We start from the raw sequence: 12,147 nt of genomic DNA, 5'->3' as shown, positions 1-12,147 counted from the left end.
GCATGGATTAATACCAAGACTTTAAGGTTGTTTTCTAACCACCACAACCAGCTGCCTACAGAAATATCTACCAGTCACTTGATTATCACGGAATTTAGCTGGGGGCTGTTTTGAACTCCCCCCCCCCACATAAATAGTATGTGCAGTAGAATAAAGTATGATACACACGTCAAGGCCTATTGTGGTGTGAATGAAAAGCTGGGAAGGATAGCAGGGCAGAGAGGACACTGGCTTTGTGACCTTGGAAGGTTATATTTTCTCAGTCTACGTTATATCATTTGTATATAAGTGATAATGTGTTCCTGAAAACACACTGTTCCAAGGAACAGATGTAAAGAACCTTGTAAAATGCATCCCCCAGCTATTCAGTGCAGCAACCTAGCACACCTTTTAGCCTAGCAACAAGATGCCTTTCTGTCTGTTCCTCAGCCTCTCTCATGTTTTCTTTAAAACAATGTGGATTTTGGACATTCCACAAATACTGCTATGTTCCTCTGTCTTTTCCCTTACTTGTGAATTTTCTCCACAAAGAACATCATTTCATGCCCAATATGATCTATGAAAAGCCTGTCCTTCAAGATCCAGTTCAAACTCTCCTGTTTTCACTAAGCCTTTGTGGTCACAGCACTTCTGTGAATATTTTTCATCCCACTTTCTTTTAACCAAAAGGCCCTCTGACTTTCTCTATCCTATGCTCCTTGCCAGGTCCAATATGTCTGCCCTCTTACTAGATTTGGAGTTGTTTGAAGTTAGTAATAAAGCATAATATGTATATGAGCTGCAAGATATTTGTTAAATGAAAGTGAAATTTTAGTAATTATTAATATTGCTTTAATATGGAAGTGTGGGCAAGAACAAGTGGAAAAAAGAAAATTAATTATAATGCACCATCCAAATTAGCTCTTATCGTTTGGAGTCTGGGCTCTCCCTGGTCTTTTTCATTTATTTATTTATGAAATCTGTAACAACTAAAAACAAACTTTCACAAGAATTTTATTTTTAAAATTTGTAAAAATTACGTTTCCCCCTTTCCTCTCCTCCCTCAAACTCCTCCCAAGCAACTCTTTTGTTCTCTCTCAAAATCATGCTCTCTTTTACTTTAATTGCTGTTACACACATCATTTATACATGTGCATAAATATATATTCCTAAATACATAAATACAACCTGCTCAGTTCATACAATGTTACTTATATGTAGATGATCTCAGGGCTGAACAGTTGGTATTGAGTAACCAGTTGGGCAGATCTGCACTGAAGGAGACAATTTCTCCCACTCTCAACATTCCCTGGTTGTTTATAATTCTTTTCGTGGAGTTGAGTACCATGAGTGTTCCTCGCCCACGTTAGCATGTCCGTTGCCCCTTGTTCAGATTTTGCTTAGGCAGCCATATTGATCAGAATTCATAGGTGGAAATTTGCTAACATTTCTAGGAGACACACGGTCACAGAAAATTGCCTGTTCCACTGGCTCTTAACGATCTTTCTGCCACACCCGCCCTCCTCCTGCAAGGATCCCTGAGCCTTAGGTGCAAGGGCTGTGGTAAGTCTATCCATTGGGACTGAGCACCACAGTCTCTCGTTATCTGCATTTTGATGTGTTGTGGTTTTCTGAAATGGCCCCTGTCTGTTGCACAGAGAAGTTTCTTTGACAAGGTGTGAAAACTGCACTTATCTGTGTGTATAAGAATAAATATTTCAACCGGGCAGCGGTGGCGCACACCTTTAATCCCAGTACTTGGGAGGCAGAGCCAGGTGGATCTCTTGTGAGTTTGAGGCCAGCCTGGTCTACAGAGTGAGATCCAGGACAGACACGAAAAACTACACAGAGAAACCCTGTGTCGTAAAACAAAAACAAAACAACACAAAAAGAGTAAATATTCATATGTAGTTAGGAATTATACTTGCTGCTGTTGCACCTTAGTGTTAACATGCCACACTGGTCATTGGGGTCGCTCATAGGCCCTGACACCAGCTATGAGCGTTGTTTTGAGTTGTTGGTCAGGGTTGTCCAAGAGACTCCCCAAATACTGCATGTTATTGCTGTTCCACCCAGAGGTGGTAGGTGAGTCCTATTGCTGAAGACACCGTGCTTCTCTGACACAGGACCCAAAGGCCACAAGCTGGACCTGTCCTGAAAGCCTCCTCTCTGAGGGCTGGCTTCCACGGCACCATGAAAACTTCTGAGGGAGAGAAGCAAGCAACAGTCCTCCTAGCTATGAACATACACTTTTATAGCCTAAGTTTTCAACATTTTGCCACATGACTCCATGTGGTGAGGCGGTATGTATGGTGATTTTAACAGTTCCCTATCATACTGAGTGAATGAACACCAGCAAACAATGAAGGATACGGTCATGTCACAGTTAGTTCCCAAACAGCACTCCGGCATGTTCTTTGTGATTCCTACCAGTTACTAGTAATGTGACTTAGGAACAGGCACACGTTCTATCTCTCCAATGACATGGCTCATTCAGTTCATCTGTGATGCTTTTCCTCATTTAACACTTCTGGTGAGACATAGGACAACCCCTCCCCTGCTTATGGGCCTTCCCAGAATTGCTGTGGTAAAGCTATGCTTTCCCTGTGAATGGATCTAGACCGAGACCCTCCTTGAAGCCAGATGGCATCCATACAGTGCACAGGAAACTCTTTACTTGTCTTACAAGTTTTCCTTAAAAGCAACTCAGACTATTAAAGCCATCTGAAATGAGATGCCTTATTAAATTAATCCATGTCTCTTTCAGGATGAATGGCTACATTAGTCTAACACACAGGAAAGAAAGAAGACATTAAAGTCAAAGTCTCTTGGGAGATAAATGAGTTACATGAGGTCCAAAGACAAGATAGAATCCAGACTTCAGGCTAGACCACCCCTAGGATGGTCATCTTCTCAAATTATTAGAATGTTTACTACCTGTACTATTCACATAGCTTCTAAAAGATTCTTCCTTATGTTGATGGTAACATATATCTACATATGTTTTTACTGTAGATTATATAATATATAATGTATTATATATGCCTTGTTTCAACTAAGCTTCATGATGCAGAAGAGGCAATGCCTGAAATATATTTTCTCACAGGTTCTTGTGCACAGTATCACAAAATATAGGAGAGTAGCTGAAGAGTGAAAATCCCTGTTATAGTAGAAACATATCTGACTCAAAAATGTTATACCTACCATTTTGAAAATGTAGGCTGTACATGGATTTTTCTCAATTGTGACTACCACAACAATTCCTATAATAGTTTTTGATACAAAGGTATGTAGGTATCTCCAACCTAATTGCCTTTGTCACATTTAATGTTTTTCTACTATTTGATGGTCCTGAGAAAGATAATTTTAACCCTACTGTGAAACAACACAAAAGGAGTATCACCAGTGTGGTTCTGGTCCCATCTCAGAAAATATCGTTCAAGATGTTCTCTTTGCAAGCAGTGAGGATGAGTCTGACCTTAGTCTCTTGGTATCCCCAATATTAGGCTGACAGCATTTTTTTATTCCTTTTGCCCACTGTACACAAAGCTCTTTGATGTGTACTATGAAGAATATGCACGAGTAACTATATACATGGTCTGTGTGTATAAAAACATATAAATAGGTGTTGTGGGTGTTCCAGACAGAGAGGACTGACAAGAAAGAGGGGAAGGGGTCCATGTAACATCAGTTCAGAAAATAGGTAGGAAAACATTGAGCTTTTTCTTTCTATTAATGTTTGTAAGATAGTCCTTGAAAATACATTAAATAACAATAACCAAGGCATTTCATATGCAAAAGCACAAGGTCAAAGATGTATTAATTGCTGCAGTCAACTCCAGATTAGGGTACTGAATGGTGACCTAACTAATGAAGAAAGCATGAAGGCTAAGAGAAATCATGTGCCCCACAGCAGACCAACAGTACTATTAGGCCTTACTAGAGAGTTATGAAAATAATTAGAATTAGCTTTATTAAAATTAGAATTATGTTCATTAAAATTCTTCATAAGAACAACGTTCCAATATGAGCTAATCTTTTAATCTCTGAGGTGATTTTCCAGTTCTGTTCCCAAGTTGATCAACCTTGTTTCAGGTCAAAGACTGATGATATGGCGAGGGAAAGCAGAAGCCTAGTGGCTGTCACAGAAACAGAGTGATAAAATTAAATCATAGAGAGCCTTGAGCACATCACCTTAATCTTAATAACATAATCTTCTCAAAAGAAACCTGGATTTTGGAGCTACAGAGCTCTTCAAGAAGATGGAGACCTAAACCAAAAACTTCTAGAAAGCAGAAGAAAGAAAACTACAGTGTCACAGTGTGTAAGCACTTTGGGTGAGCACAGCCACTCACTGCCTCAAGACAGGTAAATCTGCAGTTAGAGAGAGTGCTCACTGGTCAAGCACATGCTTGTGAACTATGATGTTCTGAGTCTAAGCTGAAGTACCACCAAAACCAACCAAGCAAACAAAGACATGAATATCTTAAAGCCCTGGTAAACGTTTCTGAAGGAAACAATCTGAAGTGCTTGTAAATTTGAGGGCTGAGGAGATGAGGACCAAACTCAGCCAAAACCCTAAGGACTTGCCCTCAGCAAAGGTTCCATCTAAACACGGGCTGAACAGACCCACCAGACTTGAATGAACACGAACTAAGATGCTTGCTTCTTTACTCGGCCTGCAGGATAGAGAGTCAAATCATGAAACTCCAAAGCATTACATCAAGCCAAAATGTATTAAAGTTTAGCAAACTGAAGTCATGATTTAGAGCCAACAGAATAAAATGGGAAATAGAGACCCACTTCTGATATGGACTTTCAAATAAATAGATAAATATGATAAATACATTAATAAAATACAGAGAAAGTGAGCAAAATAAAAGAATGTAGAACTGTGCTGGAGCATTGGGAGCTAGTTTTTAGTAGGATTAGAAGTCTACAACTAAAACTGTAACATCTTAAATTGTCGGTGTAAGAGACCGAACAAGTCACTTTCCTTGTTGCTGTGATGAAGTAGTGGGCAAAAGCAAGCTTCCAGTTTGAGAGTAGGGGAGTCATGAAGGAGCTTGAGGCATCTGGTCATGTGACATTCATAGTCAGGAAGCAGAGAACAGTCAATGTTGGTGCTTAGCTTGCTTTCTCTGTCTCCTTCAGTCTGGACCTCAGCCCATTGAACGGCGCCATGCACATTCAGGGTGAGTATTCCCACTTGAAGCAATCTGATCTAGAAACAGCCTCACAGGCATGCCCAGAAAGAGGTATGTCTCCAACGTCAATCTATATCACGTCAAATTGACAACCAAGATCAACAATCAACAACATTAACAACAAATTAGATCCAGCAGAGAAGCCTGAACCAGGAAGCTGGAAGAGAGACTCAGAAAAGATGGAAATTGATGTGCAGTGAGAACCAAGAGGTAAATGGATTAAAGTGAAAGAGACTTAACAAATTGGGTCAAAATATATCCTTCTACTCTGACAGAGAAGAGAGGAAATAGAGACGTAGTATATCACACTCGGCCCAAGTCAAAAGGCCAAGAAATAATAGGAAAGAGGTATTCTTAGAACGACAAGAGTTAGCCAAAGCTAGCAAAGGATATCAAGACAGATTTGAGGAGTCGAAAGCAGGACAAAGACAAAGCCACATAGCACTGTCCTGAGTGTCAATGTGTTAAAAGTAGTTAAATTCCCAAAACAGAAGAAATAAACTTAAAATAGACTTAAAATAGAAAAAGAAAAAAATCACAGTATTGCCAAAGGAGAAACAATGTGGCTTTCAACTTGGTGCTTGAAAGAAATAATGAAAGCCAGATATTTCAGAATAATATTGTGAAAGTGCTGAAGAAAAGAGGTCATACCAGAATTCTGTATCTGGCGAAAATTTATTCCTCCAGCTAAAAACAAACAAAGGACAGAGAAATGAAACCTAAGGAGCTTCATTAACCACTGGTCTGCACTCAAAGAAATAGCAAAGGGAGAATTTCAGACAAATCGAAATGATCACACAAGGACCATGACAACGGGAATGAGGGACAGAGGAAGAAATGCTGCACGTGCCACCAAAAAGGAGTTTGGGGCAGATAACTATGGGGTTTTGTGGCACTTAAAACGCATCAACAACTGAAATACATGAGTCATCCGAAAGGCCAGAAAGAACACTAAAGGGTGGTTAGCTTTCTAGATATACTAAACCAATGACGTGCCAAGTTTCCAGAACTATTAAAGTGGCTAAATTAATCATTGTAATGTCAAAGATATACATTGTGATCTCCAGGTTAATCATTAATAAAATAATAACATGAAAATTTAATAAATAATGAAAATAGGAAAATGTAATTAGCTAATTACTCAAGAAAAAAGGAAGAAGAGAAAAGAAAACATGAAATACCTTAAATAGGAAGCAAGTGGCAAGATGGAGGTGTACACATAGACACAATACTCATTTCATTAAAGACAAATGGATTAAATTTTTGAAGCAAAAATCTTTATCTGATGCTCACAGGAGACAGACAGTGACATGTCAAGGACAACTGATGTAGTGATGCCATCAGCCATTACATGAAGTCAAGATGAAGAGTTCTTCAAAATGAGTGTGACTCGGTCCTTCTTCCACAGCCTCTGGGTTGACTTTTAAAACACATTATGACCCTCATAAGACTATAACCTAATATTTCAGCATTGCTAAATGCTGTTTTACATTTTATACAGCACTAGTCAACCAATGCTTTAAGAAACTATTTTAGACAAAAATTATTTGATTATGAGGCTTGACAAATAGCTCAGGGGTTAAAAGCACATACTGCTCTTGCACAGGACGCATGTCATGTGGTTTACAACCACCGGTTAGTCTAGCTCCAAAGAATCCAACACGTTCTTCTGACTTCCATCCAAATAGCCACACAGAGGCACACACACATGCATATGAGTAAAACAAAATAAATATCTTTAAATTAAATAAGCAAAAGAGAAAGAAAAACAGATGCAGGATGTCAGTGTGTATATGTGTATATATATATATATATATATATATATATATATATATATATATATATATATATATATATATATATATATATATATCAGAATGTCTATCATGTTCTTAGCCCTTTAGGCCATTTTTCATGGTGCTTTAAAAAAAACCCACATGGTCAAAGCACCCAGGAAGTATCCATTGCATAACACCCAGTGTCCACCCTCCACACACAGACAGCTCTCTCAGCATCCTTGAGGAGAAGAGCGAGCACAGCCCAAAGAGCTCCTGAAGTCAGTCAGAGTGAACTGCTATTGGAGACACAGATAAACACTCCGAGAACGAAAAGATAAGGCCTTGACTGTAGAAAAGTGTGGTTTCTTTTTTAAAACATTAAAAAGAGGCTTGTTCAAGGGGAAAAGGCCAGAAAACATATTACTTGGACTGTCGGACCCTCATATTCAAGGTCGACCCTTTCAGCGCCAGCAGAGGCAGATCAAATGGACTAAGTGGGCGATGAGAGGTTAATACGGAAGCAGATAGAACTAATAAGCTCCAAGGGGCCCGTTTCACCAAGACCCTGTTAATCTGCAGCGGCCTCGCTCATTCTGAGTGTCAGTGTTCCACACCAATTACGGATTTCTGAAGGGCCACCCAAGCAAAACTGTGCCCTTAATATGTAAGCCGACACTGCTGTAACTAAGATTGCTATTGGACTGCAACAAATCTCCATGATCTTGATATTTGAAAATCCAAATAGATGGTTTCCATAGAAATGAATAAAAACATTTCCAAATTACTTATTCAGGATTAATCCACTGTAGCTCTGCAAAGCAAATACATTTGATGAGGCTCAGTAAAGCAGCCAATGAAAAATAAACTAAGATTGTCCAATAAGGTGATTCCAATCACTAATAGAAAATATCTAGGCACAGTTAAATATGGGTTTAGACAAAGTGTTATTTTTTAATTCCAAGTGTATAGATCCATAAAATTAATTATTGGAAATGCTGTAAAGATTACCGGATATGGTTCTAAACAGAGGAAAAGAACAAAGACGGTACAGTCACTAATATTTCTATCCAGTTTTGATTCTGTTGTGTCCTAGCTGGGGTTGACTTGGGCCAGAGAAAGTCTTTTTCCCCAGCCTTAGTGTCATCAGTGGCAAAATGGGGATGACAGGGCTCTGCTCTGGGTCTAATCAAATAGTTTTGTGTTTTTTCACATGTGGAAAGAGGAAGAGATGCTTTCAAGACCATTGTTAGCAAAGAAAAAATAAATAAATCTGTGAATCGTAAAGCGGGCCTCCCTGTCTCAAATAAATCCTTTTGTAGTGTTGTACTGCTTCTATTTATTCAAGTAGGGTAAACTGCAAAGCTGGGGAATTCCCCCAGGAATCGAAACCAAAACGATTTGTTTTTAAATATTGTATTGATTCAAGCCTACACACACATACAAACAATGATGATGATGGTAGTGGTGGTGATGATGTTGTTGTTTTGGTTTTAACTATCTAGCATTGTATCAAATAATTCAAAATGTGAACCTACAGGATATATACCAGAATGTTAGAGGGAGTTTTTCCTGTTGTCTCAAATTAAAATTTGTTCAAAATCTTTGAAGCCGCTGACAGTAGATATTTAGCACCAATGGGTGTTAGTTTAGAATCTCTGAGAATCAAACACCAAGATGAGGTTAGATATAAAAGAAATGTGCTGGGCAGGGAGTATCTGTATAGTCAAAAGGGAGTGTGCCGATGGAGGCAGGATAACCTTGAGAATATCATTCTGGCCTGATGCTCTGAAGGAGAGGGAAAGAGTATTGGCTATGAAAAGACTGAGCCTACAGCAAAACTCCAAGATTAAAGGCAGGCCAGTGGGAATTCCTTGAGTTAAGTCACTGTTCGGAAAGTTTCTCTATCTAATTAGACGAGTTTGTTTTATTGCCCATCACACACTCAGTTATTGGCTAGGACAATTCACAGGGAGTATGGCTTTGGCATAAATGTGATTATGGATCCAGAGCAAGTGGCTGGGGCTGTTAGCCAAATATGTAAGACATCTGAGCACACGTTTTCAGGGCTGCTGCACCAGACTGTCTGTGAGAATCACAAACTCTAAAGGACTAAGTAACAGGAAAACAGATTCAGTGGCTATCTTTATTGCTGTTCTAGTGCTGTGCCGTAACACCATGACCAAGACAACTTATAAAAGAGAGCATTTAGTTAGGGCCTTGCTTACAGTTTCAGAGCATGGTAGGAAACATGGTGGCAGGCAGATACGGCACAGGAGTGGTAACTGAGAGCTTACATTCTGTCCCCAGACAGGAAGCAGAGAGTTAATTAGAAATGTCATGGGCTTTTGAAAACTCAAAGCCCATCCCCAGTGACATACCTCCTCCAACAAGACCTTAAGTCCTTTTCAAATAGTTCCATCAACTAAGGACCAAGCATTCAAATATATGAGCCTGTGAAGGTCATTCTCATTTAAACCACCACAGTGGCTACAACCTTCAAGTACTTACTTTGTTTTGTTTCAGTTGTTTTTAAGACAAGAGCCCAGGCTCACCTGGAACTCCCTATGTAGTCCATTGGCTTCAAACTCATGGAGCTCTTCCTGCCTCAGACCCCCCCAGTGCTGGTATTACAGATGCCATATTTAGTTAACCTTCAAGTACTTCTGAAATCAAAGATCGTAATTAGAATGAGATCATCGAAGGAAATTTGTAGGAGTGGAGGGTTCTGGGATATAATGCCACTCACAAAATTCATGGACCTGGAGATCATCTGACTGGATGGTTGTTGAGACCTGGACCTCCCATACACTGAACTAAAGAATAGTGGACTGCCCAGTCTTGATTACAGAGTAGAAAGCAAGGGCAGCTTTTTAACGATCTATGATACCCCTGGTGGAATTCTTTCTTTCGTTGTAAAAAAAAAAAAAAAAAAAAAAGTATGTGTACGTGTGTGTGTGTGTGTGTGTGTGTGTGTGTGTGTGTGTGTGTGTGGTCACAATAATTACAGAAGAAGAGGTTGTGGATTCCAGAGGAAGTGCTGGTGGGAACACAGGAGAAGCAGGAGTTGGGGGTGGTAGAAATTGTGTAAACACAGTATACTCACATATGAAATTCTTGATAAACAAAAAAAAAGTTAAAAATAAAAGAATTCACTACTGAAGTTTGTTTAAGATAAAATGCAAAATGCAACCTCTCTCTCTCTCTCTCTCTCTCTCTCTCTCTCTCTCTCTCTCTCTGCTCCATTTATTTACTTTACGGATATGGGTGTTCTGCCTGCATGTATATCTGTGCATCACATGAGTCCTAGATACTCATTAGAAGCCAGAGAAGGTATTGGATTCCCTTGGACTAGAGTTATAGATAGTTATGAGCCAGCATGTGGGTGCTGGGAACCAGTCCTGGGTCCTTCAGAAGAGTAACCAGTGCTCTTAACTGCTCTGGCCCAAAAATGCGACTTTCAATTTCCATGGAAGCTTTGTGGTCAAATCTGTGTACCTAATCTCTAAAAAGCACAAAGACACAAGCCTAGTTCCAGGCCCAAAGCCTGCAAACACTCTTTGTCTGTCAGCCACATTTCCTGGGCCTAGCTCCAGACCCTTGATTTGTGAACCATCTTCCCCTGTTGAATTAAACAGTTCATTTATGAGCTTTACCTGGCCTAGCTCATGTCCCCCATTCCCTGCCCTCACCCAATCTGAGGAAGTCCAGATTATCCATCAGATACACAAAGATAGAAGTCCACATGCTCAAGTCAAATCACAAAAACAAAAATAACATGAACAGCCAAACAGCATGCCTCCCATCAAATCCACTAACCCTACTGAAGTATCCCTAATGAGAATTACCAAGATAAAGACCAGCACAAATGATTTAAAAGAACAATCCTAAACTTTATCAAGGAGTTCAAGAAATAAAGAAGACCCAAATACTTCACTGAACTCCATGAAGATGCCAATAAAAGCTTGAATGATGTCCAAGAAAATATAAATGCATGGCTAAATGAAATGATGAAGATAAATTCAGGACCTGAAAACTAAATACAATAAATAGAAACAATGATGAGAACAAAAGCTGAATGAAGATGGAATTAAAAAACTCAGTATCCCAATATGAAAACTCAGGGAAAGCCTTACACATAGAATGAAGTAAACAGAAGATAGACTATCAGGATGCCAAGATAAAGTAAAGGAGCTAGATGAAATAAGCAAAGATATGAAAAAAAGAACAGGAAGGAAATATAGGACACCATCAAACAACCAAATCTTCCAATTAGATGCACAAAGGAAGAAAAATGGTAGGTCAATGGCATAGAACAAATCTTTAACCCGCTCACCAAAGGTAACTTCCCCAAACTAAGAAAATACACACCTATACATTCAAGAAGCACATAGAACTCCAGATAGACAAGACCTACAAAGAAATAACCCATAGCATATTATAGTTAAAACACTATACAGGACAAAGAGAAAATATTGAGAGCTTCAAGAGAAAATACAGGTCAGATACAAAGGAAAATCCATCTGAACTGCATCTAACTTCTCAGTGGAAACTCTGAAAGCTAGAAGAGCCTGGCGCAATACAATTTGAGTTCTAAAAGGGCATAACTGCTAACCTAGGCTACTATACCCAGAAAAACTATCTATCACAGTTAAAGGAGAAAGAAAAATTTTCCATGATATACACTGCCTAAAAAAATCCATATTCAACAAACAACAAGAAAAAAAAAAACACTAAACAGAATATTGAAGCAATACTTCAAACTTAAGAGAATAAGAACATATAAGAGGTTCTAGAAAAAATACAAATAAAAATCTAGTTTAATGTGATATAGAGCACAACAAAAAATATCAAAATTACTGAAAGCTACACATAGCTTTTGTAATAACTTTAATATTAAGGGCTTCAATTCTCTAATCAAAAGACATAGATTAGCTGGATGAATTATGAAACAAAATCCAACTATTTGTTGTCTACAAGAAACTCAGCTTTGAAGACAGATACCACATTAAAATAAAATAATGGAAAAAAGTATTATAAGTAAATGGGATCAAGAAATAAACAGGCTTTGCCATATTGATATCTGACAATATTGACTTCAAACTAAAACTAACCAAAAGAGACTAAGAAGAGTACTTCATTCTAAGCAATAAATAAATCAAAAATCATTTGTATCACAATAATAA

This window comes from Peromyscus eremicus, chromosome 19 (assembly GCF_949786415.1).
Source record: "Peromyscus eremicus chromosome 19, PerEre_H2_v1, whole genome shotgun sequence".
Taxonomy (NCBI): Eukaryota; Metazoa; Chordata; class Mammalia; order Rodentia; family Cricetidae; genus Peromyscus; species Peromyscus eremicus.
The sequence above is the reverse complement of the archived record's forward strand: the minus strand, read 5'-3'. Positions refer to the sequence as shown.